We start from the raw sequence: 18397 nt of genomic DNA, 5'->3' as shown, positions 1-18397 counted from the left end.
ACCTCCACCGCAGCAACTTCTTACTTGACACATCCCCAAAAGCAAGGGAATCAAGAGCAAAAATAAACTGTTGGGACCTCATCAAGATTAAAAGCTTCTGCACAGCCAAGGAAACAACCCAGAAAATTAATAGGCAACCAACGGAATGGGAAAAGATAGTTGCAAAAGAACATTATTACTCTTTAAGAGATCTACTCAGACACACGTATCTGCTGGTCTCTCACATACGCAATTGATTCCAATCATTTTTCCAATTTGTTTCCTCATATATTTATCATAGAATCAGTCCTTTTTGGACAGGAGTTTAACTCTATAGAAATAACTTGAGTCCATGACCCCAAAGTACTTGAACTTGTTTTTGGTATCTGGTGGCGTCTGGTAGGGAGAGGGCCCAGTTATATGGCAGGAGAATTAAAAGGTGAACCTTATAATAAGGCTTAGTTCTTAATTTCAAAGGAAAAAGAGAAGGAAGGCAATGAACACCATTGGAATAAAGGACCTCTCAGAAGAATTAGTTTTAGGATAATTTATTGGTTAATGGTTGCCCTCAATTTACCAGTGACTCGCGTTTATAAAATACCCCTGAGTGAGTGTATCACTCTATGATAAGCTCTATATAACCATAGCTTTTTCTCCTGGAATTAGTTTATATGGTGATAATATGCATAAAGAATGGAAATCATGAATCTATATCTCCCCCAAATTGAAGACACTCATTAAGGTACAGGTTTAGCACAAACTTCAAATAATTTATTCATACTATACCACCTGAGACTGTATCTCACCATTCTTATTTGTTGAAGGAGATAACAAGGGACTTTGAGTAGAATGATAGCAGCATATTGACAGTACTTTCAGGTTAAGGTTTGTGAACAAATTTCATTGTTCAACCACCACCTAGTGTTGTGGGAAATACCTTCTCACTTTTTCAATGCCACTAAAGGAATTTTACATTTGTTGGCTATATCCCCTGTAGAATGCCATTCTTATACTTATTCATAACAGGACCTGTTATTTTTTTAATGCAAACTCATGTAATAAGCCTCAGAATAAATACCCAGTGCTTGTAGGAGTCACATAGTTTATTTAGGCTTCTCAGATGTGGCCTCAGACTTGCATCCCAAGCAATGCTATCCAGGTTTGTCAAATTATTTCTTTGCAACCGAGAAAAAATTGTTCATCTGAATTAAAAGGCCAGTTAAATAAATGTGATGGTCATTGATAAAGCCGAGTGGCATAGCAACTAAGTGTGCATGTTTAGGAGCTGATCTCTCAGGGTCTGAATTACAGCTCCACCACTCTAGGCTGTGCAATGGTTGGCAAGTTATTTAACCTCTCTGTGCTGAAATTTCTTCAACTGAAACTGAGCTTCTTCACCAGTGGTGATAAATAACAGTAACAATCTCAGAGGGTTATTGTAAGGAGTAAATGATAAGTAAACTTCTTAAAAGCTTAAGGCAGTGCATGACTGAGAAAATAATCTGTAAATGCTAGTAATTACTAGTAACACAATACCACCTCAGGGTTTATTAAATTAGCTCAAAATAACAATAAAAAGAGCATGTTATATCAATGGTTTGACTTTTCGTTCACATAGGTTAGACTAATTTCACCTTGTTTAAACAGGGAACTGAGAGGAAAAACAGTTTTTCAACCTGGTCAAGGAACCCAAGTCACATAATTTAGAAATGTTTCTAACTAGTGGCATCTGCTTCAAATCTGTCATAGTCAGAGAAACTTTATTGTCCCAGAAAGTCACAGCGTTATATTTATGTGGTATTTAAAAAAAAAAAAAAGATAAATGGTAGATAAGATATATGTCCTTAGGCATAGCTGTGCTACACATAGAGGAAAATTATCCCTGCTGCATTCAACTGTTGTGATCCAGAGTCTGTCAATACCTATTATCAGAAGCAGGAAGGCACAAGAACCGTATGTTTGCCACTAGGTCATTCTACAGCATTGAGACCGTCAGTCAGTCAGCCTCTGAGAGCATCCTCCCCATGAATAACTCCCCGTGCTCTTTTGAGCGTGCTCAGATGTAGTCTACCATCAGTGTGATAGAAATAAACTCTCTTTATAAGAATATATACAAACTGGGGAATCTGGGTGGGTCAGTTGGTTAAGCATCCAACTCTTGGTTCAGGCTCAGAGCATGATCTTGCAGTTCGCAAATTTGAGCCCCTCATTGGGCTCTGTGCTGACAGTGCAGAACTTGCTTGGGATTCTTTCTCTCTCCTCTCTCTCTGTCCTTTCTCTGCCCACCCTCCCCCCACTCTTTACTCTCTCAAAATAAATAAATAAATTTTAAAAGAAATGAGTTAAAAAAGAGTATATAAATTGAAGGGTGAAATGAACAAATATTGACCAAGTTCATGGCTGTACAAAGTAGGATAATAATTAAATAGCAGAGGTATGAAGAATCAGGCAGGTGCTTATTTGGCATGAATCCAATAAAGACGTTTCTTGGTAAGAAACAAAAAAGTTTGCCAGAACAAAAGCCCACAGCAGTGCTACTATAGCCTAATCGTAGTATCACAACAAATAAACACACACACATGCATGGACCAAGGGAAGATCTCTTTACACTAATGCCCAAAAGTAATTAATGGGTCTGAGGAATGAGCAAAGTAGGTTCATAGGTGTCCTTCATAATTTGGTCTACCAAACAGGCCTGGTCGCTAACAGAGTAAGTAAAGATAGTTCTATAACATGAGTAATTGCAGGCTCAAAGGAATTTTCAGATGATGAACAAATTAGTGGATAAAAAAATAATCTAAATTTGTTACATGTTTGTTCCTTGTTTACTATAGTGGAAAACATATGTAGAAATACAAAGCTGCAGAGTTCTCAAAATCTGGGAAGAATACCCCCCCTATTCTCCTTTAATATAAGACTTCATTGTCCAAAATCAATGAGCTATCTATCTTTACTGGCTGTTCTACAGGACAGAGGCATTTCTGCCAATTAATGAAAATATTTTGTGAGTATCTCTGAAGTTTCAATATATAGCTTGAAAACATGAACTTCAGCTGTTTATCAATTTTCCTTTCACTTTAAAATCAAGTTATGTATAATACTTACCAAAGAAAACACAAAGAAGCAAAATGTAATAAATCTGTTAAAAAGATGATTCTTTCCAGAGAAAAAGTATGAGAAATTTATCTTTACAAGTTTCACTATCATGAGAATTACATATGCCCAAGAAATAGAAATATTTTACATCGACTTTGAAAATGGTATTCGAGAGCCTACAGTCATACACAAATACACACACATGCACACAGAAATTGAGGAGACAAATGAGAGACCACCCTGAGTCCCGTTTTCTAAATAGGTAAACAATGCTCTCAGTCATAAAAGAGGATAATTGGACAGAAAACACCTTCACAAAGGCAGAGAATACCTGTAACAGACATCAACTCCATGAACTCTAGCTCTCTATGTAAATAAATAAGTAAATCAATAAGTAAGTGACGTTGGAAGAAAGAAAGGATTCAATGGGACAAAAACTGAGAAGACCTGGGAAAATGTATGAAAGCAACAAAGTGTACAAGCAAAAAAACAGACCCGGAATGAAACAGGAATAATTCAGGAAACCAAATATAATTAAGTCAAAAATAAAACAAAGCAAGTTTCTCAATTAGAGTGATCAAAACTTGAAAATCTATATCCACGCAGAAACCCACACAAGGATGTTTATAGCAGCTTTATTTATAATTGCCCAAACTTGAGAGCAACCAAGATGTCCTTCAGCAAGTGAATGGATAAATAAAGTAGGGTACAACCAGACAATGAAATGTTATTCAGCACTAAAAAGAAATGAGCTACCAAGCTATGAAAAGACATAAAAGAACCTTACATGCATATTAGTAAGCGAAAGAAGCCAATCTGAGAAAACAACTTACTGTATGATTCCAACTATATGAGATTCTGGAAAGGAAACACTGTGGAGACAGTATATAAAGATCAGTGGTTGGCAAGGCTGTGACAGAGGGGAGGGATGACTGTAAACAGATTAGTAGTTGCCAGGGGTTAAGAAGAGGAGGAAGGATAAATAGAATGCAGAAGATTTTTAGGGCTGTGCAACTACACTGTATGATATGGTAACGTGAATACATATCGTTATACAGTTGTTCAAACTTACTGATGTACAACACCAAGGGTGAACCCTAATGTATACTGGGGACTTTGGGTGATACTGATGTTTTGGATGATAATGATAATTGTAAGTTCATCAGCTGTAAGAAATATACCACTCTGGTGTGGGGGGATGTTGATAATGAAGGAGACTATGCATGTGTGGGGCAGGAAATATATGGGAAATTTCTGTACCTTCCATTCTATTTTGCTATGAGATCTAAATGCTCTAAAAAATAAATTATATTTTAAAAAGAAAAGGAAATACAAAAAGTAATCAAGTACAATTTGATAATCTAAAACTTATACTACTCATAAAATACAGTTCACTTTATAAACAAAATCATAATCTATAATTCGTAATCCATTGTTAAATATAAAGACACTGAGGCAATGTAGAGAGTTAACAGATTATTAAAATATACAGGAAGGATACAGAGGAAATCTGTAAGTCAATATTGTGTACAAGTTCTGTGATTTTATTTTTCAACACCTTTAACCTATTCATGGAATTAGAATTTCTGGGAAAACCTCTTTCCATTTGATTTCCAGAATACCACCCACTCTGGGATTTCTCCACTTTTCTGGCAACCCTTCTTAATCTCCCTTGCTGTTCCCAACTCATCTCCTTAATCTCTAAATGCTGGGTTGTTCTTGGCTCTGCTCCTTCATTCCATCTTTTTCTTTCCACACTTAAATGTTCTTGATGATCTCATCCAATCTCATAGCTTAGAATATCGTTAATAATAATTACTCTCAACTTTTTATCTCTAGCCCAGAACTGGCTCCTGAATTTATCCTCAGGGTTCTGCTGTGGTGAATAAAGAGCACAATTAGATGGGACTAATTAATACCTTAAATTTATTAGGATCACAAAACTTCTGTAAGAGAAATGTGATAAAAATTGTATCTGAGATCCTTAACAAAATATTATCAAATTGAATCTAAAAAGTGTAAAGAGAACCAAGTGGAACTTATCCCAGGAATGCAAGGCAGGTTCAACATTCAAAAATCAATGTAATCCATCATGTCAAAAGAAAAACCACATGACCTTATCAATACATGTAGAAAAACCATTTGACAGAATACAATACTCATTCATGGCAAAAACTCTCAGTAGATTAGGAATAGAGGGGAACAATCTTAACTTGATAAAGACAATATGCAAAAACCCTACAGCTGACATCATACTTAATGGGGAGAAACTTAAAAGCTTTCCCACTAAGATTCAGAACAAGGCAAGAAAGTCTTCTCTTATCATTCCTTTTCAGTATTGTACTGAAAGTTCTTGCTAATGCAGTAAGGAAAAAAAAAAGAAATAGTGTACAGATTGTGAAAAAAGACATGAAACTGCTCACAGATGATATGGTCATCTATACAAAAAATCTTAAAGAATTGGCAAAACAAAACAAAACAAACAAACAGAAAACACCCTCCTGGAACTAACAAGAGATGGCAAGAAGGTTGCAAGATCCAAAGTTAATATACAAAAGACATATGCTTTCCTATATATTACCAATGGACAAGTGAACTTTGAAATAAAAATGCATCATCTACATTAGCACCAACAAAAATTAAATGCTTTGAATACTTTAGTATAAGGGATGCCTGGGTGGCTCCATTGATTAAGCATCTGACTCTTGGTTCCAGTTCAGGCCCCACACAGGATTCTCTCTCTCCTCCTCTCTCTGCCCCTCCTCTCTCTCTCTCTCTCAAAATAAATCAACTTTATAAAAAAATAATTACTTTAGTAAAAATCTAATAAAATATGTAAGGGAAAACTGCAAACCTAATTAATGAAATCAAGGAATAAATAAATTGAGAGATATTTTGTGTTCATGAATAAAAGACTCAAGTTTGTCAAAATGTCAATTCTTTCCAATTTAATCTGTAAAAATTCAATGCAATAGCAATAGAAATTCCAGGAAGTTATTTGATGGATAACAGCACACTGATTCTGAAGTTGTTTTGTTGTTGTTCTTTAGAGAGAGAAAGAGAAAGCACCCAAGCAGGCTTCATGCTCAGTTCATGCAAAGTCTGGCGACGGGCTCAATCCCATGGCCCTGGGATCATGACCTCAGCCAAAATCAAGAGTCAGATGCTCACTCAACTGAGCCAACCATGCCCCCTGATTCTGAAGTTTATATGGAGAAGCAAAAGACCCAGAACAGCCGTCATATTACTGAAGGAGAGAACCATTTGATGGAATGATACTACCCAACTTCAGGACTTACTATAAAGCTACAGTACCAAGGGGCACCTAGGTGGCCCAGTTGGTTAAGTGTCTGACTTCAGCTCAGGTCATGATTTCATGGTTTGTGAGTTCAAGCCCTCCTTTAGGTTCTGTGTCTCACTCTCTCTGTGCCCCTCCCCCATTCACACTCCTCTCTCTCTAAAAAATAAAATTCTCACTGAAAAAAAAATTTTTTTTTAAAAAGCTGCAGTACCAAGATGGTATGGTATTGGTGAAAGAATAAACAGATCAATGTAATAGAATGAGGAGCCCAGAAACAGACCCACATAAATATGGTCAACTGATTTTTGACAAAAGAACAAAGGCAATACAATGGAGCAAAGATAATCTTTTCAACAAATGGTGTTGGAACAACTGGATGTGCAAAAAAAAAAAAAAAAAAAGAATCTAGACACAGATCTTATACCCTCCATAAAAATTAACTCAAAATGGATCATAGACCTAAATGTAAAATACTAAAGTATAAAATTCCTGGAAGACAACACAAGAGGAAACCTAAATGACCTTAGGTATTGGATTGACTCTTTAGATACAACACCAAAGACATGGTCCATGAAAGAAATAATTTAATTTAGACATCACTAAAATTGAAAATTCTTGTTCTGTGAAAATCGCTCTCCAGAAATGAAGAGGTAAGCCAGAGTAGGAAAAAATATTTGCAAAAGACAAATCTTGTTAGGATGGAGGGTCAACATTTTAAGTTCCTTACATGTGGAACTGGTGTGATTTATTTTGGTATTGGGTATGAGGGACACACCTACCTTTATTTTCTTTTAAATGGATAGACAGTTTTCTCAGCATCAATTTTAATGAATATTTTTAGACATATAGATTACAATTTCACTTTATCATGATCAAACTTCAAGACATATTTAAAACTATTTGTGACATACTTTTCTGTTCAATTTATTTATATGTCCATTCATGTAGTAATTCCATAATGTTTGAATTGTAGTAGCTTTAGAGTAAATTACAGAGCTGCCTATGAGTAAACAGATACCTTCTAATAAGATTTATTACTTGTACCTGAATACCTCCAGGTGATATTCTCTTTTTCAGACTCTTTCCTATTCACTCAATTTAAATTCAGATCGGATACATATTAAAAACTGAACTAAAATGGCTAACATGGGTGAGTTTTTTTTTTTTATATTCCTAGATTTAAAATATGGGAGAGTAACAGAATGCAACATTTTTAAAAACCTCTAATGACTCACATTTCCTATCTCTAATTAAAACAAAATACCCCGTAGAATACCTTTGCATCATTTACCCAGTTTCATTAATTCTGGCTACTGAAGTTAATTTAAATTCACTCTTGTAAAATGAGAGCTCAGTATCAGCTTTTTTCTCTGTTAGCATACTCAGAGAGACTCCCAAATAGTCATCTGCTAGGTGGTAAGCAGTAAACAGCCTTGTCTATTGCAAATAATCTTAGCCAATAAATGTTATTTATGCTCCATTTAGGAATAAAGATGTTAATCTGAGATCACAAAAGGATCTTCTTGTTAAAGCTAAAGGCAGTTCTTCTGTGATTAGTTGCCGATACAAATATTACCCAATTTCTTTCGTCTTATCTGACAGTTGTACAGAAAGAAAACTAGATACAAGAATGCAAGTCAAATCCATTATACATGAAACTGTATACAGCCCCTGTATCTCCAGTGATTTCTAGATGATTTCTATGCCCAAGCCTTCATGCTATCCTTTCTTCCTAAATAGAAATTTAAGAAGTTAGCCGAGACCTAATGAGAACAACTGATTTTGATTTTGGGAATTTGAAGCCAAATCCCCAAGTCACATTTTGATCATTTAGGAAAACTCCATAACTGCTATACTCAGCCTCAGTGTCCACATAAGTAAAAGGGAAAAAATAACTGTTAACATGGCTTTTCTGAGGATTGAAATGCTGATACACATGGAAATACTTATCATTCCGATTGGGTGTTTTTAAAATGTTGTCTAAAATTTAAGTACATAAATATAAAAAAGAAGCAGACAAAAAAGTCCCATCATCATTTTATTACCCAGACAAACCTCTGTGGTTTCCTGATATGAAACGGGCCTTTTCTCTTTAATTTTCTTTGTTCTGGTTTCTGAACACTCCCTTAAACTGCTTTCAGGGGTAGAGGATGACATTTCAGGAAGTTTTATTCCAATTCTTAATGTCTTTACTTTGGGAAATAATAGTTGCTGTGCTGAGCCCTGCCAAGTCAAGGAGAGTGTTGGAGAATTCTCTCTTCCTCCTTCGAGATGGCCACTGACTGTTGGTATGGGATAAGCCTTTCTTTGATTTGCTTGTGGTTAGTGTTTTTGTCTGCTGGATTTATAAAACATTTTTTCATGTTTGCTTGTTCAGACTGAGAGGACTAGGGGCTATGTTTTTAAAAGGCAATCCCTTCATTTCAGAAAACCTTCTGAATTGTGCCGTTGCATAGAAGATAGTTAACATATTCCGGACTCTATATTTTGTTTTTTAGCTTTCTACTTCAGTCTCCGAACTAACAATGGCTAAGAATAAAAGGAATTCTGATCCAGATAGATTTCCCTTGTAGAGTATATAGAATATGAGGGAAAATGAAAATTGGAAAAATTTTTTGCTCCTCCTCCATTTTTGTCAGGTACCTCAGTCACCTCACTGGGTGTTTCTAGCATGGCCTCAGAAAGACTCTAATTTGATTGACTGCACAGTTCTGGAGTAGGAAGCAAGATCTAGACAACCTTATGTAGAGGCTACTTGAAATTATATTCAAGAGGGGTCATTCAGCCAGTCAATCTTCTCACTTGCATTATAAAATGAGTTCCTGATGCCTAAAAAATTGGACATATGGTCACTTGGAATAGAAGGTGGCTATTTACCCCAGAGCATCTATCTGTCTCTTTGTATTTTTAATGCCTAATGGGAATATCTTGAATGACCTCCTACTTTCCTGTTTTTTCTTTAATTTCACTTAAAAAATTGTGGCCATTAAAAAATTTTTAGTTTGGGGCACCTGGGTGGCTCAGTTGGTTAAGCGTCCAACTTCGGTTCCGGTCATGATCTCACAATTCATGAGTTCAAGCCCTGTGTCAGGCTCTGTGCTGACAGCTAGCTCAGAGCCTAGAGCCTGCTTCAGATTCTGTGTCTCCCTCTGTCTCTGACCCTCCCCTGCTCACACTGTGTGTCTCACTCTCAGAAATAAATAAAACATTAAAAAATTTTAAAATAAATTTAGTTTATTTATTTTGAGAGAGAGAGAGCAAGGGAGGGACAGAGAAAGAATGAGAGAGAGAGATTCTCAAGTGCTGGCAGTGTGGAGCCCAAAGCAGAGTTAAAACCCACGAACTGTGAGATTGTGACCTGAACTGAAATTAAGAGTCGGGTGCTTAACTGATTAAGCTACCCAGGCGACTCAAATTGTGACCATTTTTTTTTAATGCAAAAGAGGGCAATGTTTAAAATTAATGAAAAAGACATTCTTAGTAGTCTAAGGTTCAAGGTAACTTGGCAGGGAAAAAAAATCTTGAATGATAAAATTGTAAAGCTGGTATGCTTGGCTATTGTGACATTTTATGTATGAGTTTCTCTTACTTGAAATTACAAGATACTATATGACTGATAATTAGTAATATTCTGCTTGCTAACTAGAAAGCCCATTGAAAACCACTTTGATTAATTATTTGAAAGTTATAGGAAGGAACCACCATGATCTAACTTTTGAACAAGTAGAGTTGTAACATAAAGCTATGACTCAAAATTCAAAAGGAAGCTTGGAATTACTTGTTCATTTTGGCATCACAATCCAGGTGTATTTCAGAAAAACGAGTTGCCTTTAAGTCTTATGGGTGGTCAGAAATATAATTTTTTTAAGATGGGAAACTGAAAGACACTATTACCAAAAAAACACCTGCAGTGTTGACATCTATATTTGAGCATCTTTCATTTTCCCAAGGGGTGCAAGTGATAAGAAGTAGGCGAGAAATCCACTTGAATAAAGCTTTTCAAAATGGATGGAACAGAAAACATTCCCAGAGGCAGGTCAAGTTCAACCCAAGAACAACTCTCTCAGTGCTTTCACAACTAGTTAAAATACAAGACCAATAATACCTGAGCTCTCAAATCAGTGCTGAAATCCAGCAGAAGGTTGTTAATATTGATATGGTTAATATACATCAAACAGGATTCCTTTAATTTTCTGAATCGAAAAATTCTCCACAGTGTTGACATTTCCTTACTGAACTCCCAGGATTGTTTGGTTTCAAAGGCTGTTGGGCTCAAGACGCATTTTGTTTTAAATAATCCTTCATAAAAAATTCAGCTTTCAGTCTAATATGATTGAAACTCAGCTTGAGTGTGTTTTATAATGCATTGAACTGGAAAGACTATGGGCACTGAATTATTCAAAACATGGTAGGTGAAGGAGTGATATGAATTCTCATGTGGGGAGGAGGTGATCAAAGAAATCAGTGAGACTTGATATGTCTTGTTATCTCATTTTATTTACCTTTTAGAACTCCTCCAAATATTAGAGGAAAGAAATCAATATCAATTTTCACCTCTGTCACGTTCCACACTTCAATTATTAATGAATGTCAAATTTGACCACAGTTCTCTCTACCACCTGCTTTGCAATAATATTTCTGAGCCTTTATTAAAAATGTAAAATTGTCATTGAATTTCCAAATATGATTCTCCAGTGGCTAATTCAGCTTGTTTTATTAATAAGCAGGTTCTGATGAGTAATACTAATTTAATATGCCTGCATGTAAGATTAAACTATAAATTATTCCTGCTGAAGGTGATGAGATATGACTGCTATGTGGTTGTTAGGCAATAACCTTCCTGAATTAACCCTGCAAGCACACAATTCTTGGAAGAAACCATTACTTCATATTGTAGCAAACCTGACATCATTTATGTTTAGCAGAAGAATATGTACAGACACACACAAACACATGGTGATAAGTGAAAAAACACATATGAACATTGTACATGCTTACATGAATTTCCAAATACAGTCCTTCAGAAAGAAAAGACTTTACTGACAGTTTGAATTGTTATAGTTTACTAATTTTGTCCATAGCACAATACTTCATGAAATCACTTACTATTTTGTTATGCACTCAATTTTGAGATGTTAAATACAAATTGAAACGATTATTAGAATCCTCATCCACAAAAGACTCTAAGTTACAAAGAACTTGGTGATTAGAGGTCAAAGCTGCCACAAAATAATTCTATACTCCAGAGACCATTAAAATACCCCCTTAAGGATGGAATGTTCCTATCAAGAAACTAGCTATCTTTCATTTATACTAAAAGGACAGAACAGTGGGGGGCTGTGGCTTGGTGACTACAGGAGACTTTCTCAGCTTTGTACAATAAGCCACAGACAATACATGGAATAGCCTGAGGCCTTTTATTTGTCTTTTGTACCACGCTCTTTCATATAGTGCTCCTGATCAATTACACTTAAATCAACAAGAGTTGCTTGAACATTTGACAGTTGTGTTCTCCATATAACCTACCATACCCTAAAGCATTTTTGAGGGTTACTGAGATAAAACTAATTCAAAAAACCCTCTCTCCAAATTTTTTCAGGTGACATCAATGAAGTAAGTTAGAGGGGGAAAAAAATCCACCTTGATTTCCTGGGCTGCCAATCTAAGGTCAGGCAAGTATAAACCTCTATAGCAAAACATAAATAGTTCCTAGTTGAGAATTTGATTTCCATGGTCTTACATAAAAATAAGTAGAGACTTTACTTTCCTGTAATCTCTTTTTCAAAGAGTAAATATAGCTTATCCATAAGAGATGATAAAAATTCAGATCTTTAAATCTCTAACATTTTATCAACTGCTTAGCAATTGATAATGCTTAGCAACACACACACACACACACACACACACACACACACACACCCTACTATTCACAGTCCTAGAACTTATGCATTTCCTTTATCTACCAAGACTAAATGGTAGTTTAATCTCTAAATACAATAAAGCATCAGATCACAGAAGAATCATAACATTTTATTTGATATCAGAATGAATTCATTGTTCTTGTGTAAAGAGGGAAATACCTTTGGTTTTTTTTTCCTCTTCTTTCTTATATCCAATTACTGCATCCTGGATGGAGGGTTTTTCTTGATTGTTTGGTTTTTTTAGAGTTTACTTACTTACATTTGAGAAAGAGAGGGATCTGCAGATGTGCATGCACAAGCACACTAGAGAGTTGAGGAGGCTCTGCTCCACTAGGGACAGATATAGGGCTCGAACCCAAGAACCAGGAGATCATGACCTGAGCCAAAGTCAATAGCCAGTGCTGAACCATCGGAGTCACCTAGGCGCCCCTCCTCAATTTTAACCTAAAGGAGAAATGTTCCCTTTTGTTAACTTGGAAATCGGTACCCTCAGTCGACAGAGCCAACTCCTGTTTTTATTCAGCTAAATTCGCATTTCCAGTGATGATTCAAGGTTTAATAGGATCTCCTCTGCCACTCCAAAATCTAAAAATAAGCTTCTCACCAAAGTTTCTTGGTAGCCCATTACCTATTCTGTGGCAAGGCAGTTCAGAACTCAAATACAATGATATCTAATATCTTCTCTGATATATTACTCAATGGATGGCTACTGAGTTAAGACAGAGTCTTATCATTGCTTAGAAAAAATGTTGGTTATGAAACTTAATATGGACCCCCTTATATAGACTAACTTGGAAGTTTAGTTTCAGAGGATTTTGTGAATGTACCAAGGAGAGAGGACCCAGGGTTATCCCATTCCCACAAGCCCAGCATATATATTTGCTCAATAGGAAAAAGAAATAAATGAAGATGTAATAGAGGAGAGACACTTGACAGATGATTGGCATTTCTGTATGGCAGCCATGCCCAAACTCATCTGTGATCAAATGCTCTGAAGCATACTTTTAAGGATAAACTTCAGAAGGGGAGTTTCAGTTATGAGGATACTTCCAGTTTCAGCTGTGTATGCAGAAAGCTTGGAATTTGTCATTTTGTCCTTACAAGACAAAACTGGACAAACTGACTTACTTTTTTTGGACCCATTGGAGAACTAAGTTTGTAGGATAAATTGCCATTCCAGAATCTGGAGAAGCAGACAACCTTAGAAAGTTACAGTTTATATCTGTTTATCTAGAGCAGAAGTGCTGGAACCGTAACATTTAAATAATAATTTTGAAAAAACCCTGGAGGCTGAGTATGGACTAACACAACAGTGAGAAACTCTGGTGGCTACAGGCTTTGGCCGTCCCCCCATACTTTTGTGGCCTTTGCTTCTGCAAATTCCACCAGGTTCTTCCAGTGAATGAAGATCAGAGGAAGATCCTCTCATGGCTCTGGCAGCAGAGGGGAAGATTAACTATTATCAATTACACCCAGAGGCTTTTCCATAGCAAAGGCCCATTCTTCAAGACAAAGACTCTGCCATAGCCTCCACACAATGGGGGATAAGGGCTTTCCTCCACTCCAACCCAATCTACCCTGCTTTCTCACCTGAGGAGAGAGGCTCACAGTCAACAGGAGTCAGCATAACACTGTAGCCCGAGAAGAGAGCGAGGGATGCAGGTTAACACAAAACAAAACAAAAAGCTTCTATCCCTGGGAATACACCTGTGAGGGTCACGGCCCCAAAAGACATGCCTAATGAAAGATTGAGATGCAATCATAAGGTTATAAAATAGCCCCTCACCTTCACACCTTAACACCACACTAACAGACCCCAATGTAATAGCTATGGATTAGAACTGAAAGCTGCCAGGCACGTACACTGCCTCTGAGGGAGAGTTCTCAGGGAAGCGCAAGGTCTCTAACATGGAGGCAAAGCCAAGGACACTAATGTTGGAGCCTTGAGCAGCCACAACTACAGCAAATTTTAAACATCGCTCAACTTCTAGCCAGATGAGCATAGATTCTCACACTAAAGGCCCACCATGTCGATTTTCAATAAATAATTACAAGATGCAACAAAGGGCAAAACAAACAAGTTTAAGGAGACAAAGTAAGCATCAGGAACAGACTCAGATGTGGTACCAATATTGGAATGATCAGGGAATTTAAAATAACTGATTAATGTGTAAGAGTAGACAGTATTCACGAAGGGGTGAAAGATGTAAGCCAAGAAATGGAAACTCAGCTACAGAAATGAAGAATGCCTTTGATGACCATATCATTAGACTTCACATAGCCAAGGAAGGAATTAGTGAGTTTGAAGATTTGTCACTAGGAATTTCCCAAACTGAAATATGACTACACTCATAATTGGAATACCAGAAGGAGAAGAGAGAGGAACAGATGAAATATTTGAATAAAAAATGGCTGAAATATTTCCAAAAATAATGAAAGACACCACACCATAGATACAGGAAACTCAGGCAACACTAAGCAGGATAAAAAAAAAGTTTTAAAAAAATAAAAGGAATACAAACCCTACATACCTAGTCATTTCATATTTAAACTGCTGAAAATTAAAACCAAAGAAACAATCTTGATAAAAGCCAAAGGTGGGGAGGGGAGACTATCTGTTCAGCACAGGAGAAGAAAAACTGTTTTCACTCTACCCATTCTGGGCCATTGTCTGAGGCCCTGATTAACAGACTGACAAGGGGCACCTGGCTGGCTCAGTGGGTAGAGCATGTGATGCTTGATCGCAGGGTATTGAGTTTCAGCCCTGCACTGGGTGGAGAGGTTACTTAAAAATAAGATCTTAAAAACAAAATAGGCTGACAAAAGACAGATTAGCAAGAGAAGACAAAGATGTGCATTACTATGTACAAGGCTCACACACTCGGGAGTACTCAGTGATTAGTAACTCAAAGAGGTGGTTAGAACTGGGGTTTATATAGCATCTTACCAAAAACCCCAAATTTTCAGAGAAATTACAAGACAAAAAAAAAGGACTTTAAGTTTCTCAGATAATGTATTTTGAGAGGGTAAATTTATAGGGAAACTAATGATAGATAAGGACTAGTTAGTAGAGTCTGTTATGTAGATTCCTCTGCTGAAATCTCTGGGTTTTTAGTTGTCTTTGATGATTAACTTCTGTCTTTCCTGGTAGAGATGTGTTGGTGGGGGAGGGAGGGCACCATTACAAATTTAAGTCCTGCTTTTAGGCAGATGGAAGAGAGCAGAGAGCTTTTCTTGTATCTGTTTCTTCTCAATTACCATCAGCTCCAAATAATCCTGTGACAAGTGGCGTGTTCTGGGATGGCATCTTCTGCTATCCTTCGAGAGAAAAAAGGAGAAAAACTATAGGGAACTTCTGGTCAGAAACCTTTCAAGCCGGAAGAGAATAGGGTGACATATTTAGAGTGTTGAAATAAAAGAAAAAAAAAAAAACTGCTAACCTTGAGGTCTTTATCCAGAGAAATTATCCTTCAAAAATAAAGGAGGAATAAAGAATTTCTCCAACAAATATTTTGAGGGAATTTATCAACAGATTTGCCCTGTAAGAAATGTTCAAAGAAGTTCTTCAGAGAAAAGAATGATATAGATCACAAACTCAGATCCGTATAAAGAGGAACATTGGAGAAGAAATAAAGATAAAATGCAATGTTTTTCTTAACTGATCTAAAAGATACCTGTTCAGAGTAATAGCAACAATGTATCAGATGGTAAGAAGAATGAAGGTACTCTGTTTAAAGCACTTTAATTGTACCTGAAGCATTATAGTGTCATTTGAAGGTGGGCTTAAATTAGTTAAAAATATATACTGCAAACTCTAGTGTAACCACTGAAGTTTTTTTTTAAGAAGTATAATTGATGCACTAAGAGAGGAGATAAAATGGAATTATACAACATGCTCAGAGGAAGAGAGGGGAAAATTCGATTGTGCAAAAAGAGATTAGAGAAATGAAAAATTTTCAATAAGAACAAAAGCAAGTTGAATGGAGAAGATGCAGAATTGGAGTGAAAAGAATGCCTTTCCTTTCTTCTATGTTCTTTTGAGAGTCTTTCACATTATATATTACTCTTTTGTTCTTTTCTTGCCTCGCAGGATGGGGTAAGACCCAATCACCCACAAAATAATTTGTGATTTTTTTTTTATCAGAAATCTTATGAAGACAAAGTAGCCTTTCGATACCCTTGCTGGCTCGGGGGTGGGGAGATATGTAACAGAAGCAGAAAAATTGAAAGGAGAAAAACAAAAGAAGGGAAACTGGAAGAAGGCAGAACCTATAAAAATAATGCTAAAAAGAACAAAAGCCAGGTCCACTTAAAACGTAGGTGTGGTTAGAAAGTGGAAGTACACTCGAGCTAGTTATTTAATCTTTGCAACGGCAAACTTCAAACATGACTGTTTTCCATTCATTTGCCTGCCTGGTAGACTGAATAGAATCATAGTCTATCTCTCGTTCCGTTGAAACCGCTGAACTGGTTGTTCATGTGGACTCAAGCACGATTTAAGTTGCTTGAGTGCTTGTGCAAGTCCCAGAGGGTGGGGGTTTGAAGGAGAGAATAGCAGAGGGCAAGGCTGAGGAAAGGGAATCCCACAGCGTTGCTGGAGCTGTGGGCCAGAATAAACAATGTGCTGTGACCTATTTAGCAAATGAAAACGCAAACCAGAGAAAGCGGCCAAGGTCAGGGACACACATCCCCTCCTGCTGAGATGATTTGGGATGTTCAGAACAAGAAAATGAATAGCTCACATGAGGGAGTTTCCTTGAACTCCCCTGGGTAATAAATCACTGACTATAGTGAAGTTTCTGCTTTTCTAAAACTTCGTTAAATAAATGGCAGCGGCAAGCTGGGGTTTAGTTTATATGTGGTTTCTTTTTTTAGACTAAAGGCAAATCTGATGAAGAAGAATTCTTCCCCGGGTGGGCCTGTTTATGTTCAAGCCTAGACTGCCTTCCTCTCTGCCTGTCTCCCAAGGTCACCAGAAGGCTCTGAAACCAGATTCAACTTCAGACGATTCCTGGTAAAATCCTTGGACTTGATGCTTATTTCACAGTGCATATTTTCTAGGTGATTTTGTATCCTGAAGTTATTTAGTTGTATTTAGGACTTCATGCTTACCAAGAAGAAGAGGAAAGAAGTCAAACTCTATACAGCCCACCACCATGGACAGCCCTTAGAATAAAGTAAAGAAAGATGGTTTTGATGGATATCTATCTATCTATCTATCTATCTATCTATCTATCTATCTATCTATGTATCTAGTCTACCTATCTGTCTGTCTATCTATCTAGTCTACCTACCTAGTCTATCATCTTTGTGTATTTTGATCCTAATTCTTATAACATAAGCATAGAAAACTAATCATTGGAAAATGGATTTTGAAAGTGTCCTTATTATAAGTGATATATTTTGTTAAAATTTTCAAACTTTCTAACATTATTTTATAGCAGTGATGTCCAACAGAAATAAAAACATATGGCCATATATATATGTTAAATTTTCTTTAAAAAAGTATTAGATTAAATTAAGTAATGTAATTTATATAACTCAAAAAATGCAAAATATTATCATTTCAGCAGGCAAATCTGCACAATGTTATTGAGTGTTTTCAATTTTTTTAACAAGCCTTCAAAATCTGGTGTGTATTTTACACTTCAAGCACATTTCATTCAGAATTGCCATATTTCCAGGGACTACTGCCTACTGTATTGGGGAGTGTGGTTCGACAAGAAAAATATCAAACTTCATATGTAGAGTATCATATAAATATGTTTATATCATACACACATTCATATACACACCCAGAGAATGATAAGTGAGGATGACAAAAATAACGTAGACATGTGTTTCCTAAGCTGTTTTATGAGACCCTGGTAACATGATGTCAGATGAGATGTTATTGGATAAAGAGCACATTTAAAAACATATTCTTGCAAAATCAGAAATTTGGAAACTCCAGGATACACAAAATTAAATCCCTCTGCCCTTTTTAACTATAGGACTTCTCATAGCTTTAATATGCTAATGTGCTTTATAAATCTCTAATGAGGAATAGGGTGTACTACTACTTCATGAACTTTTAAACAAGAGCCCCCCCACCTGCTTT

At 36.4% G+C, this 18397-nt stretch overlaps 1 long non-coding RNA gene across 1 annotated transcript in view; it reads left to right on the top strand.

Moving 5' to 3' along the window:
- The window catches only part of LOC120227013, a 27575-nt gene extending 10085 nt beyond the window's left edge, over positions 1-17490 (top strand). The window contains exons 3-4 of the long non-coding RNA XR_005527142.1: positions 11976-12043; positions 17173-17490. This is a non-coding gene — a long non-coding RNA (uncharacterized LOC120227013). The remainder of the gene's footprint in view (positions 1-11975; positions 12044-17172) is intronic.
- The last annotated feature ends 907 nt before the right edge of the window (positions 17491-18397 follow it).

The sequence above is a fragment of the Hyaena hyaena genome, unplaced genomic scaffold (genome assembly GCF_003009895.1).
Source record: "Hyaena hyaena isolate Hyena2069 unplaced genomic scaffold, ASM300989v1 scaffold_1942, whole genome shotgun sequence".
Lineage (NCBI taxonomy): Eukaryota > Metazoa > Chordata > Mammalia > Carnivora > Hyaenidae > Hyaena > Hyaena hyaena.
This window is presented reverse-complemented; position numbering and strand designations above follow the sequence as displayed.